The 20,909-nt window shown below is 41.1% G+C and overlaps 1 long non-coding RNA gene and 1 other non-coding gene across 12 annotated transcripts in view; one reads left to right on the top strand and one right to left on the bottom strand.

Annotated features, from left to right (window-relative positions):
- The window catches only part of LOC110151430 (uncharacterized), a 660,579-nt gene that overhangs the window by 631,758 nt on the left and 7,912 nt on the right, over positions 1 to 20,909 (bottom strand). For 10 of the 11 annotated variants that reach the window (XR_011483657.1, XR_011483652.1, XR_011483659.1 and 7 more), the window contains exons 2-3: positions 13,469 to 13,525; positions 1,785 to 1,875 (exon numbers count right to left, since the gene is read on the bottom strand). This is a non-coding gene — a long non-coding RNA (uncharacterized lncRNA). The remainder of the gene's footprint in view (positions 1 to 1,784; positions 1,876 to 13,468; positions 13,526 to 20,909) is intronic. The other variant, XR_011483654.1, reaches the window with a different exon arrangement.
- On the top strand, positions 15,747 to 15,819 carry TRNAG-CCC (transfer RNA glycine (anticodon CCC)). The gene has a single exon. It is a non-coding gene; the product is annotated as a tRNA-Gly (tRNA).

The raw sequence follows: 20,909 nt of genomic DNA, 5'->3' as shown, positions 1-20,909 counted from the left end.
TACATCAAGGTCCCACCTGTGTTTGCATCTTATTTACTGAGGCTGTCACAGGACTCTACTGAACAGCAAGGAAGTTGATATTTGACTTCCCCTCTTGGATAGGACATGTTCATATTGTGAATATCCTCCAAAGACTTTGTTGAAAAGTTTGTGTGGCTACAAAATAGAGCACCACACATGGGTATATCTCTCCAACCTTTCAGTACACCAGGCCCACAGCCAACCAGGGTGGGGGTGGGGCAGGGGGACAGGAACCACCCATGACACAGGTGAGGACAAAGTGTCGGGTTTTACTGAATCTGCACACTTCTCCCCACGTGCATTTCCTTTCTTCTCATCTCTTATCTGAGGTTCAAATCAAGCTTCAGCCTCAGATACTGCCTTGGAATGATGAATAAAACCTAGCCCCTAAATTATTGTCAATGGAGAACAAACCTATGCTCTTTTTAAAGAGCTGTTATCTGTTCAGCACACAATAATGATTAACTAACAATTGTTATTCTGATTTGCCAAGTACACTGAGACTTCCCCAACCCCCTCCCCCCAAAAAAACAAAATTGCATATACTTCTAACAATGATAACAATATTAGAGTGCAAACAAACTGGAAAAGTTCCAAAGGATAACAAAGGCTATTTTTCAGATAACAGCAGGCTGAAAAGAAGGTCATGTTGGCAAGACAAAGAAACTTACAAGAGAATTAAACCAACCTACTAAAATGAATCTATACTGTTAATATCACAGAGATGTTATCATTCTTTTGCTTGATATCATGAAATCAAAATTAATGATTAGCAACCAGAAGAGAAGGGTCAAACTGCTTAGATAAAATGATATCTGTAATGTCAGACAAGCTCTGATACTATAATGAAGTCAGCCCAAAAATGCCCAAGTAGGTATTTATATTTGCCAAAAATGTAACACATAGAGAAGTGAACTGCTTTATATGGAACCACCTCAATAAAAACATGAAGGAATTAATTCTATCAGGCAAAGTTAGTTGTAATTTTGCAAATAACTTATTCTAGGGGAAAAGTGTCTCAGAAAAAAAAATTTTTCCACTTAAAAGTAACCTATTACTTAAAATGCAGCAATTTTACTTTATTGTCTTAACAGTTCCGAAGGTACGACCATAAGCCTCTAATATCCACACTGATGTTATGATTCTGGGTAGATATACTATGTATAAATTCCAAAGCCATACTTAATGTGTATTATGAAAAAAAAGCATAATATAGATTCTATTTTAGGTGAAACTTTGTTTTTTTAAAAAATGAGTATATTATAAAAATTGGGCCTTTGACACATGAGATGGCAACCAAAAATTTTATTTCAGATTTAAGTTCTTAAAGTCTAAAGTGGGCTATGCATACAAATTCAAACTAGGAACGGATTTCTCTGAAGTGAACTTCACATGTGACTAAAAATACTTTGATCGAAATAAATATCTTAAGCTTTAAAAACATGTTTCAGTTTCAGAACTGCCAAAAAGCTTAGAAAATTCAGGCATTCAGTCCTCATAGTTTCTTAAAGGGCCATTTCATAAAAAGATAGCCCCTTCCGAGAGTGGTGGCTGTCAGCCTGGATCAACTCCCAGCTAACACCCAGCAGCTGCCTGCCTCCCAGGTCAGCACCAGCTTGTTTGTCAGCAGCAGAAAAGTCCCAGATACCAGTGCATCCTCTTAAAAGGCACACAGCTTCGCACTTCCCAAATTCTAGCAAAAACTTTTCAAATAAATTCTATATACTGCACCACAGGAAGTCACCCATCCACCTCTTTCCTACCTCGGTTGACCTGGAGGCTCTGCTAGATCCATAAGAGTCGCTTTCATTATGCAAGGACCATTCTTCCACCTCGAGCTGCCACTCTCATCACCTGCAGAGACAGAGATGAATGAGAAAGGGGATGCACCCCAAGGAGGTGATTTCCCTGATCCAGGTGCTAATCACACTGGTGACATTTAGCCTGGACAGAGAAGAATTACAATCAGAGCTAGGGGAGAGAGTGCCCTTTATTTGAAAGTTTCCAGGCAAGGAGAGCTGGTCCTGGACGAAACACTGAAAGTTCACCCCAACTTGGTCCACTCTCTTCCCCTCACTCAAGTGCTGCTGGTTCTCAAAATGCTTCTTGCACAGAATATATGAGCCATGGGTTTTCCATTTGTAAAATGGGGATATCAATATTGCAATGTTTAGGTTTGTTAAAGGAAATTCTATAGGTAGCCAGGTTCATAGAAGGGCTAAACTTGTGTGTGATATCTTTCGTTCGTATCAGGACAGATGGTATCAACACTGTACTACTGATCATGTCTTCCAGGTATGGTTCTAAGCCAAATCTAACAATCCTAGCTAACAGGAGTCATTAAGAGCATCATCTACTAGCATGAGCTCTGGAGCCAGGAGTAGATGAGTGAGAACACTGGCTTGATCCATTTGTGTAGGTATGATCCTTTTAGCTCTTACTATGCACCAAGCACTGTGGTGAGGATGTCACACACACACACACACACACACACACACACACACACACACACACACACACACACACAAATTCATTTAATTTTGCATTGAATCTGAGGATCCAGGTGTTAGCACCCAAAGTGCGGGTGGGGGGAGGAGAGCAGGGAAGGAATAAAAGCTTCCCAGTGCTCCTCAAATGCCATGTAGACAGCTCTCTACTCCATCCACATGCAGGACTCTCTTGAAAAGCAGATTTACCCCAAATGGGATCATCCTCCTCAACAAAAAACACACTGCACTCCTGTGCACCCCTCCTGAAGATGAGTGAACAGTTCTATACACATCCTCCCTCCAACCTGTTCTGGCAGCTTGAGCAGGTAACATTTTCATTTTTCTTAGACTAGGTTTTCTCGAAAGCAAATGCTAGATGGTGTTTACGGTGCCTGAAATCTCTAACACTGTCGACAGTGACTCAAATCAGTGTCATACAGTTACAAAGCACAGAAGTCCATCTGAGCCAGCTCATGAGGGAGGGGCTCACTATGGTGTGGTCCAGGCTAGAATCAGGAAGAAGTCCAGCCCCAGGGAAGCCCCGAGGCCAGTCATTCTATCAGGGAGTCTCTGCTTTTATCTGGGTCTCACTGTGGTTCTCTTTGTTCTATCCACCTGAGCTCTCCATCTCTAATCTCCCTCTTTTTTTCATTTTTCATGACCCTGATACCAGCAGCCTGCACACCAGTTTACACATTTCCTTCCTTAGGGCATCCCATGACCTTCTGCCCCCACTATTAGCTGGAGGATGTCTCCACCTCCACACCAGCCAGCCTAGACTGAGTTAACCAGTCACCATCTTTTTCCCTTCTTCTTTCTTCTCCACCAACTGGCAAAGATACAGTTTCCATTGCTATTCAAGCCCACAGACAGAAACTGATCTCTCCTCTCAAACTTTTCATTTAAATGGAGGTGAAAAGTCATCCTAATGTGTACTTATTATGAAGAGTTGCTCCTATAAATGGAGTGCTGAATGGCAGAGTTAATAAAACACTGAAAAAGAGGCATTTTCTCACCTGAGAAATTAATTGTTACAGCAAATTTAAGAAGGAGCTCTTGACATTCGATTTCATAATAAGTGTTTTACTCTCAAATTATACCTCTGATTTATAAACTGCAGTGTGAGGGCCCATCAATGACCATGGGGAACATTTCTCTCCCTAAATACCGAAGTTTGATTTATGCCCGTCAAAACTAAAACTAATTTATTTGGCTTACAGTATAATTCCAAGTGCCTTTAATTTATGTTATTACAATTTTGAAAAAAATAACTTTAAAAATAAATTAAAGCACTGCCCATCTTGACAAATACATATATCCCTGGAGATTCTGCATAGGCCAAGGGCCCAAGTTGTCACTATGAATGGCAGTTAGTGAAGATCCCACCTCACCCTCTCTGCCATGGTTTAAATCAAGAATATGAATAATAGAATACTTGTCTTGATTCCTTATAAATATTTTAGGACTTATTTTTCTCATCAAGGCTAAATGGGTAGCTATCCATCTCAAAAGAATTGTACTTGATAGAATGTGGAAAAAATAAATAAAAATTTTAAAATACACTATGAAGTATGTGTATACTCTATTTTCAACAAAAAGAGTTTTTAAAAAGTTCCAATTGCATTAAAAATAGTTATTAGGTGTTGGTTCTCTCAATTGAGTCTCAGCTGGAAGTAGATGATGCACTTAGAATCAATACTCCTGGAGGGTTAACTTACCAAGAGGCAGATTATGAGGGTGTGAGCACAGGGTAATCACACACAGTGGGTGCGGCGGGCACCTGGGTTAGCAGCAGTGAAGCCATGTGCCCCAAGGCCAGAGGGGCCAAGGGAGCAAACAGCTCCCAGACCCGGGAGGAGGGGGTCCCACAGAGCTCTGCCGCTACAGGGGCAGCGGCCTGGGGGTGGAGGTACCGACCTGGTCTGAAAGACACTCACAGGGAGGAGTGGACGGATAAAGACCTTGACCTCAGTCTTTGCTCTTCCTCCGTTTTTGTGGGGGGAAGGGGACCAGAACTGTCCACTGGCCAAACTCAACTAGGATCCAGGGCATAGAAGAACCCACTGATGTGATGCACAGAGATCAGGCTTAGGGGACAGACAGCAGAGGAAGATGAGGAGTGGAGGGAGGGGCAGGTGGAAGATGCCAGCACCCCTACCATGCTGTGCTCAGAGGACTCACAGCTGAAGAGCATCCCTGCCCGGCCTCAGCAGAGCACAGAGTCTGTCACGGGGGAGGGGGCTTAGGGGAGAGATGGACTGGGAGTTTGGGATCAGCAGAGGAACACTAATACACATAGGGTGGATAAAAAACAAGGTCCTCCTGTAGAGCAGAGAACTACATTCAACATTCTGTGACAAACCATAATGGAAAAGAATATGAAAAACAATGTGTATGTGTATACACACACACACACACACATATAACTGAGTCACTTTTCTGTACAGCAGAAATTAACATAGTAAATCAACTGTAGTTCAACAATTTTTTAAAAAATTTTAAAAAAAAGAAGTACATGATCAGGGAGACAGAGTATGGGTGTAAAACAAACTGTAAGAGCATTGTGGAATTTTAGTGAAAGAAAAATTTAAATTCTCATAACATATGTCTTCTTTGCCTCTTCGGAAGACCCTCCCTCTCTCTGGCGAGAGCACCTTATTCTCCTCAGGGTGGTGGTGCTCAAACTTTAACAATGTATGATTCACTGGTAAGGCCTGATGAAGCATGGATGACTAGGCCTGACCCCAGCATTTCGGATTCAGGAGTTCCAGGGTGAACCTTGAGAATTTGCATTTCTAATAGTTCCCAGATGATGCTAAGGCTGCTGGTGTCCAGGGACCAGAGTTTGAGAACCACTGCCTTAAGGAAATTACCTGTCCTCCGAGCTTCAAACTGCAGTCCCTGTGGCTCCCGTCAAGGCTGTCAAGTTCCTGCCTGTTCGCTGCTGGTCCACAGCCCAGGCCTGAGAAGTAAGCATGGCTCATCTCCCTGAACCCCACCCAGGGTCTGTCTGCAGCCACATAAGTCTGGGTGAACAGAGATGACCTCAGGGGCCCCCCATCCCCCCTTTTCTCTCCTTCCCTGGAGACAGGCCCAGCTCTCACATGCTCACTACACTTTACTCAGGGAATTTATCTTCAGGAAAGAATTCAAAGTCAGTGCCAAGATTCAGCAACAAGGATATTTATCACATTATTAACTACCTAGATACCTAGTTACAAAGATACGGTTAAAAGAAGTTTAGTACATCCACACAATTGAATAACACAAAATCATTAAAAACTTGAATACAAAAATATATTCCTTGATATGGAATGATGTTCACAATAGAGTAAGCCTATAAAAAACAAGTCACAAAGCTCTTTTTTAGGATACTACCCTCTTTTAAAAATATATATGTGAAACAATACGCTATTGTATTAAATGATTGTTTCTAAGTGGGTGGAATGATGGGTATGTTTAATTTTCTTTTTTGTTTGCCTATCTTTTCTTATTCTTTTTCAAGTGAGCATGTATTGCTTTTGCAATAAAAACTAGCAATAAAAGAAATTTCATTTTGAAACACATACTCCCGCCATTCTCATCCAGACTGTATCTAATTTAAAGGCTCAAAACATAAACATCTATATTAGTTCTATTATCTCAGACCTTCTTGGCTCCTAAAATCCAGTATTAGTTATAATTAGGTTCTGTGGTATGTGACCTCAAACCAAGATGAAAACGTTAGAATCAAGAGGGTTTATTCCCTCCCATGAAATTTATAGAGATGAGCAGTTCAGGGTCAAGATGAGACCATACAAATTCCAAGGGACTCTGTCACTTCCCAGATAGCCACTTCATTGTTGCTGCAACAGGGCCTCTTTCGTAAGGTCCCAGGTGGTCATCATCTCCCTAATTCCAGCCAGCAAGAAGAAAGGGCACAGGGAAGGAAATGCTCTTCCCCTTAAAAGACACTTGCTTGAACTGTACATACCCCTCCACTTATACCCTGCCCACTGCATGGATCTTAGCCACATGGCCACACCGAGCACAGAGAAGCTGGTAAATGCCTTTATGGAGGGCATCTATATCTTCAACTCACTTCAGGAGTTCCATTACAGTGGGAGAAGGAGAAATGGGTATGAGACACTAACCAGCAGACTGTGCTATACCACATCACATAACAGGCACGATCTAAACGATGATGTGGTACATACACATAATGGAATACTACTCAACCATAAAAAAGAATGAAATAATGTCATTTCTAGCAACATGGATGGACCTAGAGATTGTCATCCTAAGTGAAATAAGTCAGAAAGAGAAAGGCAAATGCCATATGGTATCACTTAAATGTTGACTCTAAAAAGTGAGAAAAGTGAAAAATTGCTAAGTTGTGTTCCACTCTTTGCAACCCCATGGACTGTAGCCTGCCAGGCTCCTCTGTACATAGAATTCTCCAGGCAAGAATACTGGAGTGGGTAGGGTAGCCACTCCCTTCTCCAGGGCATCTTCCCAGCCCAGGGATCGAACCCAGGCCTCCCACATTGCAGGCGGAATCTTTACCGTCTGAGTCACCAGGTAAGCAAGCCCAAGAATATCAGAGTGGGTAGCCTATCCCTTCTGCAGGGGATGTTCCAGACCCAGGAATTGAACCAGGGTCTCCCGCATTGCAGGAAGATTCTTTACCAGCAGAACTACCAGGGAATCTAAAGTATGACATAAATGAAAGTATCCATGAAACAGAAACAGAGTAACAGACACAGAGAACAGACTTGTGGTCACCAAGGAGGAAGGGGGCTAGGGGAAGGATATATGGGGAGTCTGTGATAAAAGATGCAAATCATTATACACAGAATGGATAAACAACAAGGTTCTACATGTATAGCACAGGGAAGTATAATCAAACAGCATCAGTCCTTCCAATGAATAAAGGGTTGATTTCCTTTAGGATGGACGGGTTTGACCTCCTTTCAGTCCAAGGGACTCTCAAGAGTCTTCTCCAACACCACAGTTTGAAAACATCAATCCTTTAGCACTCAGACTTCTTCATGGTCCAAATTTCATGTCCATACATGACTACTTGAGAAACCATAGCTTTGACTATACGGACCTTTGTCAGCAAAGTGATGTCATTGTTTTTTAATACACTGTCTATAATAGACCATAATGAAAAAGAATATAAAACAGAATGTGTGAATCACTTTGCTGTATAGCAGAAATTACCACAAAGTTGTTAATCAACTGTATTTCAATAAGTTCTGTTTTATTTTTGTTTTTGTTTACTACTCAGTAACTCCTCCAGATAAAACACTCAAAATAAGAAATCTTTCTGAAGTATCTCCAGATGAACCTGGACCTCAAGATTTCCCCTAAGCGTATATCACTGAACTAATATTTTTCAGTGGTTTTATTTCACAGGTAGCTAGGGGCAAGAAAAGAGTGTTTAAGTTTGGAAGGGCTTGTAAAATATCTACTTTTCCTTCAGTGTCATGACTGAAGACAGCCTTCTTTCTGAGATGCTGGCCACCAGATGGTGTAGAGGCTCATCACCCAGATAATTCTCTGAATCCAAGCTGCCTGCATCTTATTTTAGACCTCACATCTGACATGAAGCTGATTTCCACCACAGAGAGGGTCTGCTGGTCACTCCACTCCAGCCACATTGTCCATGGATGTGTCAGACAGCCCTGTGCCCTTGAGCTTCCTTGCTCTATGCTTGGAATACTCAGATACTTACTTGGTTCACTGACTAACCCCTTCACCTCCTTGAGGTCTCTGCTTAAATGTCACCTGATCAGTCTATTTCACTCTCCAGTCTGTTTAAAATTTCAATTGCCTGCCTCTCCACCCTGCACTCTCTACCTCCTGAATCCTACTTTTTTCCTTTGATTTCTTGATGTATATTTTTGAGTATTTAATATCTGCCCAATAGCTGCCCCCCCCCTCCCCAGGCAGAAGGCAAACTCCAACCATGGCAGGGCTCTTTTTCTCTATTAGACAATCCTTTGTCCCCTGACCTAGAGCAGAGCCTGGCACATAAGTGATGCTCAATAAACATTGAATCAATGAATGATCAAACAAATAAATCTTTAAATCCTAGGATCTCTGGCAAGTAAAATGACCAGAGATGCAATTTGCTCCAACTCCGGCTGCAGTTTGAAGAACAAGGTAGAGGGTGTCAGGCTGCAGGCAACGGGGTCAGCTGGGAAGTGGCAGCCCCACCAGAGAGATGATGCTGTTTGAACTCAGGATAATATACATGGCTAAAAAGACAGACAGACACAGGAAACTAATGCAAACATCCAACCACCAGATGCTTGCTTCTTTCCCTAAACCTCATCAAACTTCAGGTTTCGTTTAAGTAAAAGGAGGAGAGGAAGTCACAAATTTGCTGTAAAGATTAAATGACAAAATATACATACAATAATATACACGTCATAGCATGGTCTCTAACACAAAATAGGGACTCAGCTAACAGGAATTCTGTTCTTGAGATGCCTTTTCTTTTTTTCCAGCTTCACTCTCATTTCTTCACCTCGAACAGCTCTTGCACCCACAACAGCATGCCTACCATATGAGGAAAGTAGGGAACAGGCCCCTTATTTTCTTTCATTTCTAGTAAGACTGGGGTCCACCTTTACAGTGAACTTTATTTTTTTTTTTACAGTGAACTTTAAAATACTATCTATAGCAATGAAAAACTCATTCATCCAAGATGCTGAGCTAATTAAGGAAGCCCAGATATGGTCATGAGAGGGATATAACTTTTTAAAGAAGATAATTTTTCTTCACTCATACTACTTCGCCTTGTTCCAAAAAAGATTTAAGATCGCTTCTCCAAATGCACAGGCCACAGAAAAATAAACTAAATTAAAAGGAAGAAAAATGAGCCAAAAGGAAAATAAGGGGAAGAATCATTTAGAGCCATGAGCAAAGCCAGTAAACTCCCTAGGATTCTGCCACTTAACTGGAACTGAGTTGTCCAGAGGTCAATATGTCAAGACAGCCACAGTGGGTTAAGGGATTCACAGAGTCTCTGAGGCTAAAGTATACCAGTGGTCAAGAAAAGCCCTTCACATAGAGGCCAGAGAAAGATGCTTCCCCTGGGCCCCCAGCAGGAAGACACTGAATAATATAACAAACACCATCCTTGGCGGCCCTTAGAACAGCCCTGAATAAGCACTTCCTATTTGGTACATTTTGTAAAGCCAGGATACAAGTTAGCATCCCCTGTAGCTTAAGTGGTTCCCTTGAGGACTGGGAAATTGATGCTTCTATTTCATGCTGCCGGGTTAGCCAGGTGCAAGGGACTGAAAAGCCAGGGGTCTTCCAGTCCAGAGGTCCTGAAGGTGTTTCTTGGATCCACTGGGTCCCACAGAGGTGCCTCAGGGGAAGGGTGGGGGTTGGCGGAGCACTGCACTGAGGGGCCAAGGGGGCAGTGTCTTGCAATCCACATCCCTGGCTTCAGTGCGAGCAAATTCCGGAAACCACAATGGCCTCAATCGAGTGCAGCAAGTCAAGGAATGGACTTCAGAGTTATTTGGAGGTCAGGGAGCCTAGAGGAGGATTCAAACTCAAAGATAATAACTGTGAGACTTGGGGTAAATTACTTCACTTCTCTGTGCCTCAGTTTCCTCATCTGTGTAATGGGGACATTAATAGGACCTACTACATAGGGTCAGTGGGAAAATTAAACTACTTGATGAAGACAAAGTCCTGTGATACTGTGATTTTTTAATAAATATAGCTTGGTCTTCATCCACAGCTCTCAGCACTCAGCTCCCAAAAGCCTCGGAAAAGAGCCACAGGAGCATCTTTTGTTTTGATATTTGGTCTCTTATCTTCAGTTCCTGAAGTGAGTTCAGGGCCACAGAGGGGAAACAGACATCCTGTAATGCACAACAACCCCTTTATATCACATCTGGGTTTGTGTTAATGAACTGGTTTTTGGAAAGCACCTAAGAATGGGACTAGTTGTCAGGAAAACCAGCCATGAGAGAGGATTGGAGGTTTCAGTCCCACCCCTGATTTCTGGGGAGGAGAGAGGCGCTGGAGGTTGAGTCAGTCACTAGCAGCCAATGATGTAATCAATCATACCTATGGAATGAAGCCCCCAGAAAAACCCAGGAGGAGGAGCCGTGAAGAGCTTCCAGGATGGAGGAGAGAACACTTCCTCCGTGCCAGACCCCAGACTCCATGAGGACAGAGCTCTTTTGTCAAGAACTAACCCCGTGTATCTCTCCACTTGGCTGTTGATTCCTACGCTTTAACATCCTTTGTAATAAGCTGATGATCAACTGAGTAAACAGGTTTCCTGGGTTCTGGGAGCCATTTCAGCAAATCAATTGAATCCAACAAGGAGATTGTTGGGAACCTCTGATTTATAGTTCCCCACTGGTCAGAAGCACAGCTGATAACCTGGACCTAGGATTGGCGTCTAATGTGGGGTAGTCTTTGGGGAACTGAACCTTTAACTGTGGGATCTGATGTTGTATCCACGTTGTTCTTTCAGCCTCCAAGTCATGTCTGATGCTTTGTGACCCCATGAACTGCAGCACACCAGGCTTCCCTGTCCTTCAGTATCTTCTGGAGATATATCCAGGCATATAGTGTCTGAAGTGAGTTGAACTGTAAGACACTCAGCTGGTATGGAAGCACTGCCTGGCGACGTGGGAAAAAGTCCTCACAGACGGGTGGGAACTGGGTCCTTTAGCAGTGTGTCTGGCACAGAGTGAGTGCTCAGTAGGGATTTTCCAGCAGAAGTTTGGGTAAGAGAAATACTAAGCCCTGAATTGAGCCAAGTTCCTACATATAAAGAGACAACTGCTGTGAAGATATTCTGTCTACAACATCTTGAGTAGAGTCTTGGGCAGCTTGATTTTACTGCTTGCACCCTTGTCATCAACCATAAGAACAGTCCTGACAGCTGCCGCTACTTCAGAACATCAGAAAGACCCAAGTCTGATCTTGAACTTGGAACAAACCTGTCACCATGGATCACTGACTCATCAATAATAATTGATAACTTATTGTAATAAACTGAGATGGTTTGAAAATAAATATATACATTCTGTCTACATAAGAGTTGATTTATTGTTTAGTCGCTGAGTCGTGTCTGACTCTTTGAGACCCCATAGATTGCAGCACCCCAGGTTTCCCCATCCTTCACCATCTCCTGGAGTTTGCACAAACTCATGTCCATTAAGTCAGTGATGCCATCCAACCATCTCGTCCTGTTGTCACCTTCTCCTCCTGCCTTCTATCTGTCCCAGAATCAGTGTCTTTTCCAGTGAGTCGACTTATCGCATCAAGTGGCCAAAGTATTGAGCTTCAGCATCAGTCTTTCCAATGAATATTCAGGGTTGATTTCCTTTAGGATTGACAGGTTTGATCTTCTTTGCAGTCCAAGGGACTCTCAAGAGTCTTCTCCAACACCACAGTTCAAGAGCATCAATTCTTCAATGCTCAGCCTTCTCAATGGTTCAACTCTCACATCCATACATGACTATTGGAGAAACCATAGCTTTCACTATACTATACAAAAGGGTTATCCAAAAGAAAAGGTCCAGAAGTTGAAGTGATTTGCCCCAAATTGCATTTCCAGTGTCAAAACAGGCAATGGAGGCAGCACTCCTAACTTCTTGCCCAGTGACCCATCCACTGGACCAAGCTTCCAATTCTCTGGCTTCCAATCCTCATGGCTGTGCTCCTGTTAATTCTCACTGCCTCACTGCACCCATGTTGTGAAATCCTGCATACGAAAGAGCCAGTAGATTGCACCTCATGTGTGAGCTCCAATTACGTGGCTTCCTTGAGAAAAATTTTAGGTCACTCTCAGGATTAGCAACATAGAATTTCACAATCAGTCACATCCATCGCTGGAAAGAGCAGGGAGATATTTGTAGATGCCATGGTATGGAATAATTTCATGAGGATGGAAATCATGTGTAAGCACTCTGGACTCCAAAGCAAAATTCTCTATGCTGAACACACAGTAGGTCATTTGTCAGCATTTACTGAGGGACTGATTGAGTATTCATACAAAATACTTAATGAGCATAAAAGAACAATGGTGATTGATTCCACTGACCTTTTAGAGAACATAAGGTAGGCGATTTACTTGAGGCTAAGAATCATGAGCAGTGAATTATTTACTTTCTCCAGATCCTCCCAACATATAACAGTGCCTAGTTGGTTTTTTAGAAGGTCCATTGGCTAAACAATGGGGAGGAACATTGCACTGATTTCTATTAGGAAGATGTCCATCTGTGAAAGCCTTTAAATCAATTCATGACTCTTACACAATGGGCTGTCTTCAATATGGATTGCCTCTGAAACCGAAATTGCTTACTTTCGAATAATTTTGATGCTGCAAACTGTTAATGGGTTCTCCCTTTGCTCAGACGATGCATTGTGAGCTATAAGCCATAGGAAAATGAATCTGTTGCTGGCTTCCAGCAGAGATATATATGCCAGTTAATCTTCACAAATTTAAGAATGCAGACTGATACTAATATAAGAGCCAGAAAATTGTTAATAGCATTTAAGCCTGGGTCAGAGGTGGTAAGTGAGAAGGTTACTTGGAGATGGTTCTTTTGAGCTAGGGACATTCCAATGTCTTTTTTTTTTATGAAGGGAAGGCCATTCCAGGTGGAAAGAAAGGCTTTTAGCAAGCGCACACAGGGAGGGAGTTATAAAGCACACCTCAGACAGTTGCTGTGATATATAGAAGATTATAAACCTGCATATATAATGGACAAAGTCATCCGAAGAGGCTAATGTGATTATTTGTTTGCCATCCTCCAAAACTGCTAAGTTTCCACAATTCAAATTATTATATACTTGTTTCAAAACTCATCTTCTAAAGAAACTTCTAGTTACCAAAGGGGAAAGGTACAGGACAGGGATAAATTAGGAGGTGAGGGTTAATATTTACATAATGCTATAAATAAAAGAGATAATGCCAAAGGACTTACTGTCGAGCACAGGGAACTCTACTCAATATTCTGTAATAACCCATATCAGACATAAACCTGAAAAAGAATGGATATATATATATATATAACTGAATCACTTTGCTGTATACCTGAAACTAACACAACATTGTGAATAAACTGTACCCCAACATAAAATTTAAAAAAGCTTACAAATACCAAAAACTTCTTTTAAAAAACTCATTTTTGAAAAATGCAAAGTAAAACCAGATTAAAATAAATCACTTATTTGTATTAAAAATATATTGAGTATCTGCTTGGAGTTGAGTAAGACAGGCCCTGCCTGCCTTTCAAAGGCTCCCAGTATGATGTAGGAAAGGAAGACGTGAACTCACCCATGTATGACAGCGTGGGGTGCACACCTCATCTCCCATTACTCTCCCTGAGTTTCATTTGTTCACTGGAATTCAGCCACGCTGTCTCCTTGCAGGGCCTCAAACACTCCAGCTACATTCCTGCCTCGGGACCTTTGCACTTGCTATTCCTCAACCTGAGAGGCCCTTTCAACAAATATCTACCCAAAAGTGTATTCTGTAACCCATTTCCTGGCCACCCTACCTAAAACTGCAAACCCTACCCTCAAAACTTCCTATTTTTTTTTTTCTCATCTTTGTTTTTCTTCTCAGAATTTATCTTATCTTACATATTTTACTCAATGTATATATTTGTCATCTCCCCCATTAGAATGTAAGCTTTGTGTAGGCATTTTTATCTCTTATTGATTATACTATTGTGTCCCAACACCTGGAATACTGGCTGTCACACTGAAAGCCAAATGAACGAAGGAAAGGGAGTTCCATTTCAGACAGGAGAAAAGCAGAATGTCACAGTGATAAGAAATAATTCATATTCCTGCAATAAGAATAACATATTTAAAATGTACTATTTAACTTTAGAAGACAAACTCTGAAAGAAAAACATATTTGGAACAGTAAAGCTGCATGATGAACATGCAATGTTTTTCTGCAGTTTCTAATCATCACTTAAATTTTTTATAAATATTTTTTAGAGCTCAGTGAGTTTTTAAATGCTTCAAAATATTAGGATGTTATTTTGGAACACTCAGATCATTAAAATGTAGGATATAAAATCATTGTCAAAAAATTTCAACTCGTCAACAAGCCTACAAAAGCTAATTTAATATCTAAAATGCGTTGAAATTGTGTGTTGAGACGTTCAGATTTAAAATGGTAAAAATTGTTTGGAAACAGTTGTGAAAGCCAACAGTTTTCAAATGATCATGTTTGAAATTTAAAGTTTTTGTTATCTTAGTGAGAAGGGGAGAGAATAAATCAAGCATTTCAAAGAAACTTATGAAGCAACATTTCCAAATTAGGGGTGAAACAGATTGAAAACTTTCAGGGATACTTTTCATAGCCTTGTCTTTAATAGTAAAAAATGGAAAATATGTCTTCTAATAGGAAAACTAATACATAAATAAGGTACTTAAAATGGAATACTAGAAAATAATATCAAGTGTCCTCAGCAAAGAAAGTATGTTGCTTGTAATATGTAAATCATAATTCCATTTAAAACAATTTTCTAGGACCTTGAATGTACATGTCTGTAAGGCACACCATGCGAATGCATGTCTAAAGGATTACTGCTCCCAGCTGTGAATGGTTCTTCCCACTGGCGAGACAGACAGGAAGGGTTAGAGGAAAATGGGGAATTTTACTTTAATTAATCTTCTGTTTTAAGATTCTGTGAAATGTGATGAGTTATCAGCTTCTTTTTTTCTTTAAAAAGATAAAAATTATGAAAACGGTTTCAAATGTTTTCGGCATCAGAGGGTCTAAGATACTGCTATGAACTAAGTCTGTTCCCAGCTTTTGAAGGACTGAAAATATATTAAAATAACCAGAAATGTTATATGATCAACTCTAGAGCAACAGCACAAAGCTCAGGAGATGTACAGACAAAGGACCGTGTCAGTTTGTTAGGAAGCCCTCCCAGAAGACAACTGGGCCGGGGCTCGAGTGACATAGCGAGCTGGGTCAAGATGTCCTGGGCAGATTAGAGGAGCCAGCACAGGTGAAGGGCACATTACAGGGAGAGGTGGCCACTTACAGGCTCAAGACTCCCCCGTGGTGACTGATCTGAAAGCTGGGTCCAAACTGGGATGAGCTTTGGAGTAAAACAAGATGTAAGTAAGTAAACACCACAGCTGGCAGAATTCATCTTGGTTAATTCCCAAATCTGTGGATTTTCTACTAAACCACATGCCTTTTCTCTGACAAAATGCCCCTAGAGGAGGACTTCCCTGGTGGTCCAGTGGCTAAGATGCTGCACTCCCAATGCAGGGGGCCCGGGTTCAATCCCTGGTCAGGGAACTAGATCCCACTTGCTGCAACTAAGAGTTCGCATGCCACAACTATGGCCGACCTGGCACAGCCAAATAAATAAATAAATATTGAAAACCAAAAAATGCCCTGAGTGTGGCATCCTCAAACAAAGCCTTCCTTCTAAAGGTGAATGCCTGCTTTATATTTAGTTTATCAAAGGAATAGAATCCCAAATAATAGCCTTCTTAGCTTCAACTTTTTTAATTAATTAATTTTAATTGGAAAATAATTACTTTACAATATTGTGATGTTTTTGTCATACATCAACATGAATCAGCCACAGGTATACATGTGTCCACCCATCCTGAGCTCCCCTTCCACCTCCCTTCCCACCTTATCCCTCTAAGCCGTCCCAGAGCACCAGTTTTGGGAGCCCTGCTTCATGCCCTAGAACTTGTACTCGTTATCTATTTTACATATGGTAATATACATGTTTCAATAATATTCTCTCAAATCATCCCACCCTCACCTTCTCCCACTGAGTTAGCTTCAGCTTTTAAACATTTCCTACTAAAGCAATATCCATGATTGTGTTTGGCCTTCTCAGTGACCTACAAGAATAGATGAGTTGGATTATTTCTGCCTCCACTTTACAGTGAAGGTCATGGAGACACATACAGTCTGCCAAATTTTAACTTGGCTGGAACTCAAGTTCACATGGCTGGTGCCTCCAGTCTAGAGAGCCTCTCATTAGATCATGCCATAAAATGATAATAGTCTTTAAAAACAGGAGTAAATATCTGATGGCATATGCCATCATTCTCAATTCTCATCTCCTAGCACCGACTTGACAGCAGCACCTCAGAGAATATACTGGGAAAAAGGTATTCATTTCTCCATGAACTCTCTTTCAGTACCCCTTTTATCCTCACTGTTGAATAAATAAGGTTACACTTGACTGGTTGCTGGTAAATCCCCAAAGAAGTCAAAATCCATAGAAATCCATAGAAATAGAATCCACTGGTAGAAATCAGTGATTCAAAAAGACAAAAGGAAAGAAGCTGGTGCTTTGCAAGCGTAAGAAAGAGCGAAGTCACTTTGAATTGATCAGGAGTTAATTTACCTTTGAGAAGAAAAGAGGGTAATAAGACAGGTCACCAGCAACTGGCCTGTTGGTCTCTGCTTTGTAAATTTACTTTTGTGATTACTCACATTCATTCTGAGAAAAAAATGCAGTGTCTTAAACTACTTTTGCCTTTATATGACTTAATGTCTCTGAACCTCTATCTCCTTAACTAAAAATGAAGACAGCAATCATAATATTGAGTGATAATAATAAAAATGATCAAAAGGCTGGCCAGTTAGCACAGTCTGCTACCATCCAAGTTGGAATAACAGGAAGTAGATTTATCCTCTCACCTGAAACAATGGATTTCAAAACACTCAACAACAAGTAATAAAGGACACTGATACCCAAGAGATGAAAAATAAACAAGGTAAGTCCTAAAATTGTCCCTAATTACTGCCTTGAGGGAGTTTTCTCTCTAAAAAAATATTTAAAGAAAAAGGATCAAACTCTTTCTAAGTAATGTAGCTGCATAACAAAATGAAGCTTTAAAAATGTTTATAAGGATACAAAAAATATCCAGCAAAAAATGACATAAAATTCATAATGTCTGGCATCCAGTGAAGCATCACCAGGTATTCAAAAAGCATAAAAGTGTAACCTATAAAGAGGAGAAAAATCAATTGCTCAAAACCAACCCAAACATGGAACGGATGTCAGAATTAGCAGATAAGAACATTAAAACAGTTACTATAGTTCTATTCTATAAAGCTCAAAAATTTAAGTTGAAAGTTATTTTTTAAAAGATCAAAATAGAATATCTGAGGTTAAAAACTAAAATGTTTTTGATGTAAAGTATACAGCCCCCTCGACTTTGAGATGATCATCAGGACAGCCTTTTCCTGGTGACTCCAGAACCCTAGCCCTCACCCAAGTACTCAGATACCTACTGCTGTTCGCCAACATCCGACATCTACGATTGCACGTCATCACCCCGAGAACTCCATTAGATAGGTATGATTACCTCCTGTATACACTAAAGAATCATTTGAGATCTTACAGTCACACAGTAAATGGTGATGCCAAGGCTCAAGTCTAGACCAGGCTCTCTCCTGCTACACCTTGGTGAGTTCTGTATTGCTTCCTTGGCAGGGGTAACATGGCAAACAGAAAAAGACTTGTTCCTGAAGAGCAGGAGACCCCAAAACTAGTCTAGGTCAGCTTTCCTCTCACAGAGAACTTGCCAGGTCCTACCGCTCTCCAAACTCTGAGTCACTAGCCATCTGTAAGCAGGGGCTTTAAGCTGGACAATAATGATAACAATACTACTGGCAGACTCCTTTTCCCAAGTCCTCATGCAAAATGGGGTACCGTACTGGGAGGACTGAACTGGCTGGAACAGGGACCCTGGATTCAAACCCTGGTTCCACTACGTATTCCTGAGTGATCGTGGGCAAGTGCCTTAAGTTTTCTCAGTTTGCTCACCTGTAAAATGGAGTTTAAAAACAATGCTTCCTTCAGAGGTGCCCTCAGGATTTCATTAGTATAGCAAAGGTTCTTAGAACTGCATTTACATTTAGATGTGGCTGTTGCCACGTTGCAATCTTTGACTTAGTTATGTCACTTGATACTCTCAGCAACCCTCTGAAGTAGAGATTTGGTCTCCATACAGACAAGGAAACTCAGACTCAGTAAGTCTACTTAACTTGTCCAAAGCCACACAGTCAGTTAAGGTTAAGATGGGAATTTGAACCCAGGTTTACCTTACTCCAATATCCAGGTTCTCATCCCCTGCTACACATCACCCCACTATATCAGGGATTCTCAACCTTGTCACTAGGACTTTTGGAGCGAGATAAGTCCTGTTGTCCTTTTATATAGTTCATGAGGTTCTCACGGCAAGAGGCCTGCCGTGCTGCAGTTCAAGAGTCAGACACGACTGGGCAGCTGAACAACAATTCTTGTGGGAGGCTGTCCTGTGCACTGTAGGACAATTAGCAACCCCTTGGCCTCTACTCACTAGGTACCAGTAGCATTTCTCCCTAGTTATGACAGCTAACAATGTTCTCAGATATTGACAAATGTCCCCGGGGTGGGGTGAAACTGCCCCCATTGGAGATGCAAGATGCTCCCTGAGGTCCATTTCACTCCAACATTTCTACTTCTTTTAAAACTGGACCAATGACAGGAGAGCAGAGAAGTTGGTGATGCTGTTTATCATCAAAAATAAACAAAATTGGAATATTACTCAGCCGTTAAAAAGAATTCATTTGAATCAGTTCTAATGAGATGGATGAAACTGGAGCCCATTATACAGAGCAAAGTAAGCCAGAAAGATAAAGAACATTACAGCATACTAACACATATATATGGAATTTAGAAAGATGGTAATGATAACCCTATATGCAAAACAGACAAAGAGACACAGATGTACAGAACAGACTTTTGGACTCTGTGGGAGAAGGCGAGGGTGGGATGTTTTGAAAGAACAGCATGTATATTATCTATAGTGAAACAGATCGCCAGCCCAGGTGGGATGCATGAGACAAGTGCTCAGGCCTGGTGCACTGGGAAGACCCAGAGGAATCGGGTGGAGAGGGAGGTGGGAGGGGGGATCGGGATGGGGAATACATGTAAATCCATGGCTGATTCATGTCAATGTATGACAAAACCCACTGAAATGTTGTGAAGTAATTAGCCTCCAACTAACAAAAATAAATGGAAAAAAATAAAAATAAAAATAAAATTTTAAAAATTGAGTGGAAACCTCCTTCTCAGGACATGCCTACCTTATCCTTATACGGTGGCAGCTATAAGGCATCTTTGTGCTAATTAAAGAAAGGTGTACTCACTCAATAGACAAATAACTCCCTTGCATCTTCACCTTTTATCATCTTTGAAGTTGGCATGTGTCTTATCATCAATGGTCTATCAAGTTGTGACTGGTGGCATCTCATCTTTCTTAAGTGTACATAAGATAATGGTGCATCTTAAAATCAACAGCATCTTAAATGTGATGATACATCATTTGCAAAGCCACCACACACACAACCTGGAGAACAGATTAGAAAAAGTCACCACCTCTGAGCAGAGTTGGCCCAAAGGCCATGGCTTGGCTAAGTGAATGGTGCACTGGCATGAATGAAAAGATGTCCTTTCATCCAGGCAGGCACAGGGCTTGGAGGGGAGAGCACAGACTGCATTTCAGCCCCAGGGGCATCTGTGTAACATACAAGCTCACAACAATATATGGTGAGCCTGCCGTCCCTCATGATTCACTGACTACTTCTGCACAACTCCAGGGGCTACGAATGAATATGTCATTGAAGACCACTGCATGTTATACACGGCTTCTCAAACCCAGAAATAATTTCGAGTTACAATTTCTTGAAATGGTTTTTCACTTTTTTTCAAACCCCAACAAAGCAGGTTGTTTTACAAACTGAGAATGGCAACCAATTACCTGCAACTCAAAAGCGAATGACTAAACACACACAGTATGACATTCTTTATGTTAAGAAAAAGGGAAGTGCTCCCTCAACAGGAGACAAATGTAGCAAAAAATCTATTAATATTGTTTCCCAAAGAAGAATGAGTTAATATAAAACTGAGAAGGACAACAGCCATACATCTTTCCCTGTCTTCATAAAATACAACCGCCTTTCAAATCGATGTGATTACTTGTGAGGTCAAAGTTCCTCTATTTTTTTCTTCTTGGAAGCTATGTGTGCCTTAATGTGCTTTAAATGTGCAATAAAAATATAATGAAAAACATACATTTATTCAATGCAGCTGCTACAACCTATGCCATAAAGCCCGAATCCTATAAAGTTGAATTTTATGGCATTTCTTAAACCTGCTCCTTCAACTTGGAGCTGCCCTACTATACTGGTCAGAATTGAGTGTTTGTCTCTCCCACCTGCAGCTCCCAAGAAAATGACTGAGCTAGAACTTGGAGTTTCCATTCCTGCCTCTTTTTATTTTTTCCCCCCCTTCCAGCATCACCCTCACATTGTTCCCTAACTGTCCTCACCTTCCCAGTGTCTCCCACAATATTCCATCATGAAGACAT

This window comes from Odocoileus virginianus, chromosome 26 (assembly GCF_023699985.2).
Source record: "Odocoileus virginianus isolate 20LAN1187 ecotype Illinois chromosome 26, Ovbor_1.2, whole genome shotgun sequence".
Classification (NCBI taxonomy): Eukaryota; Metazoa; Chordata; class Mammalia; order Artiodactyla; family Cervidae; genus Odocoileus; species Odocoileus virginianus.
The sequence above is the reverse complement of the archived record's forward strand: the minus strand, read 5'-3'. Positions and strand labels throughout refer to the sequence as shown.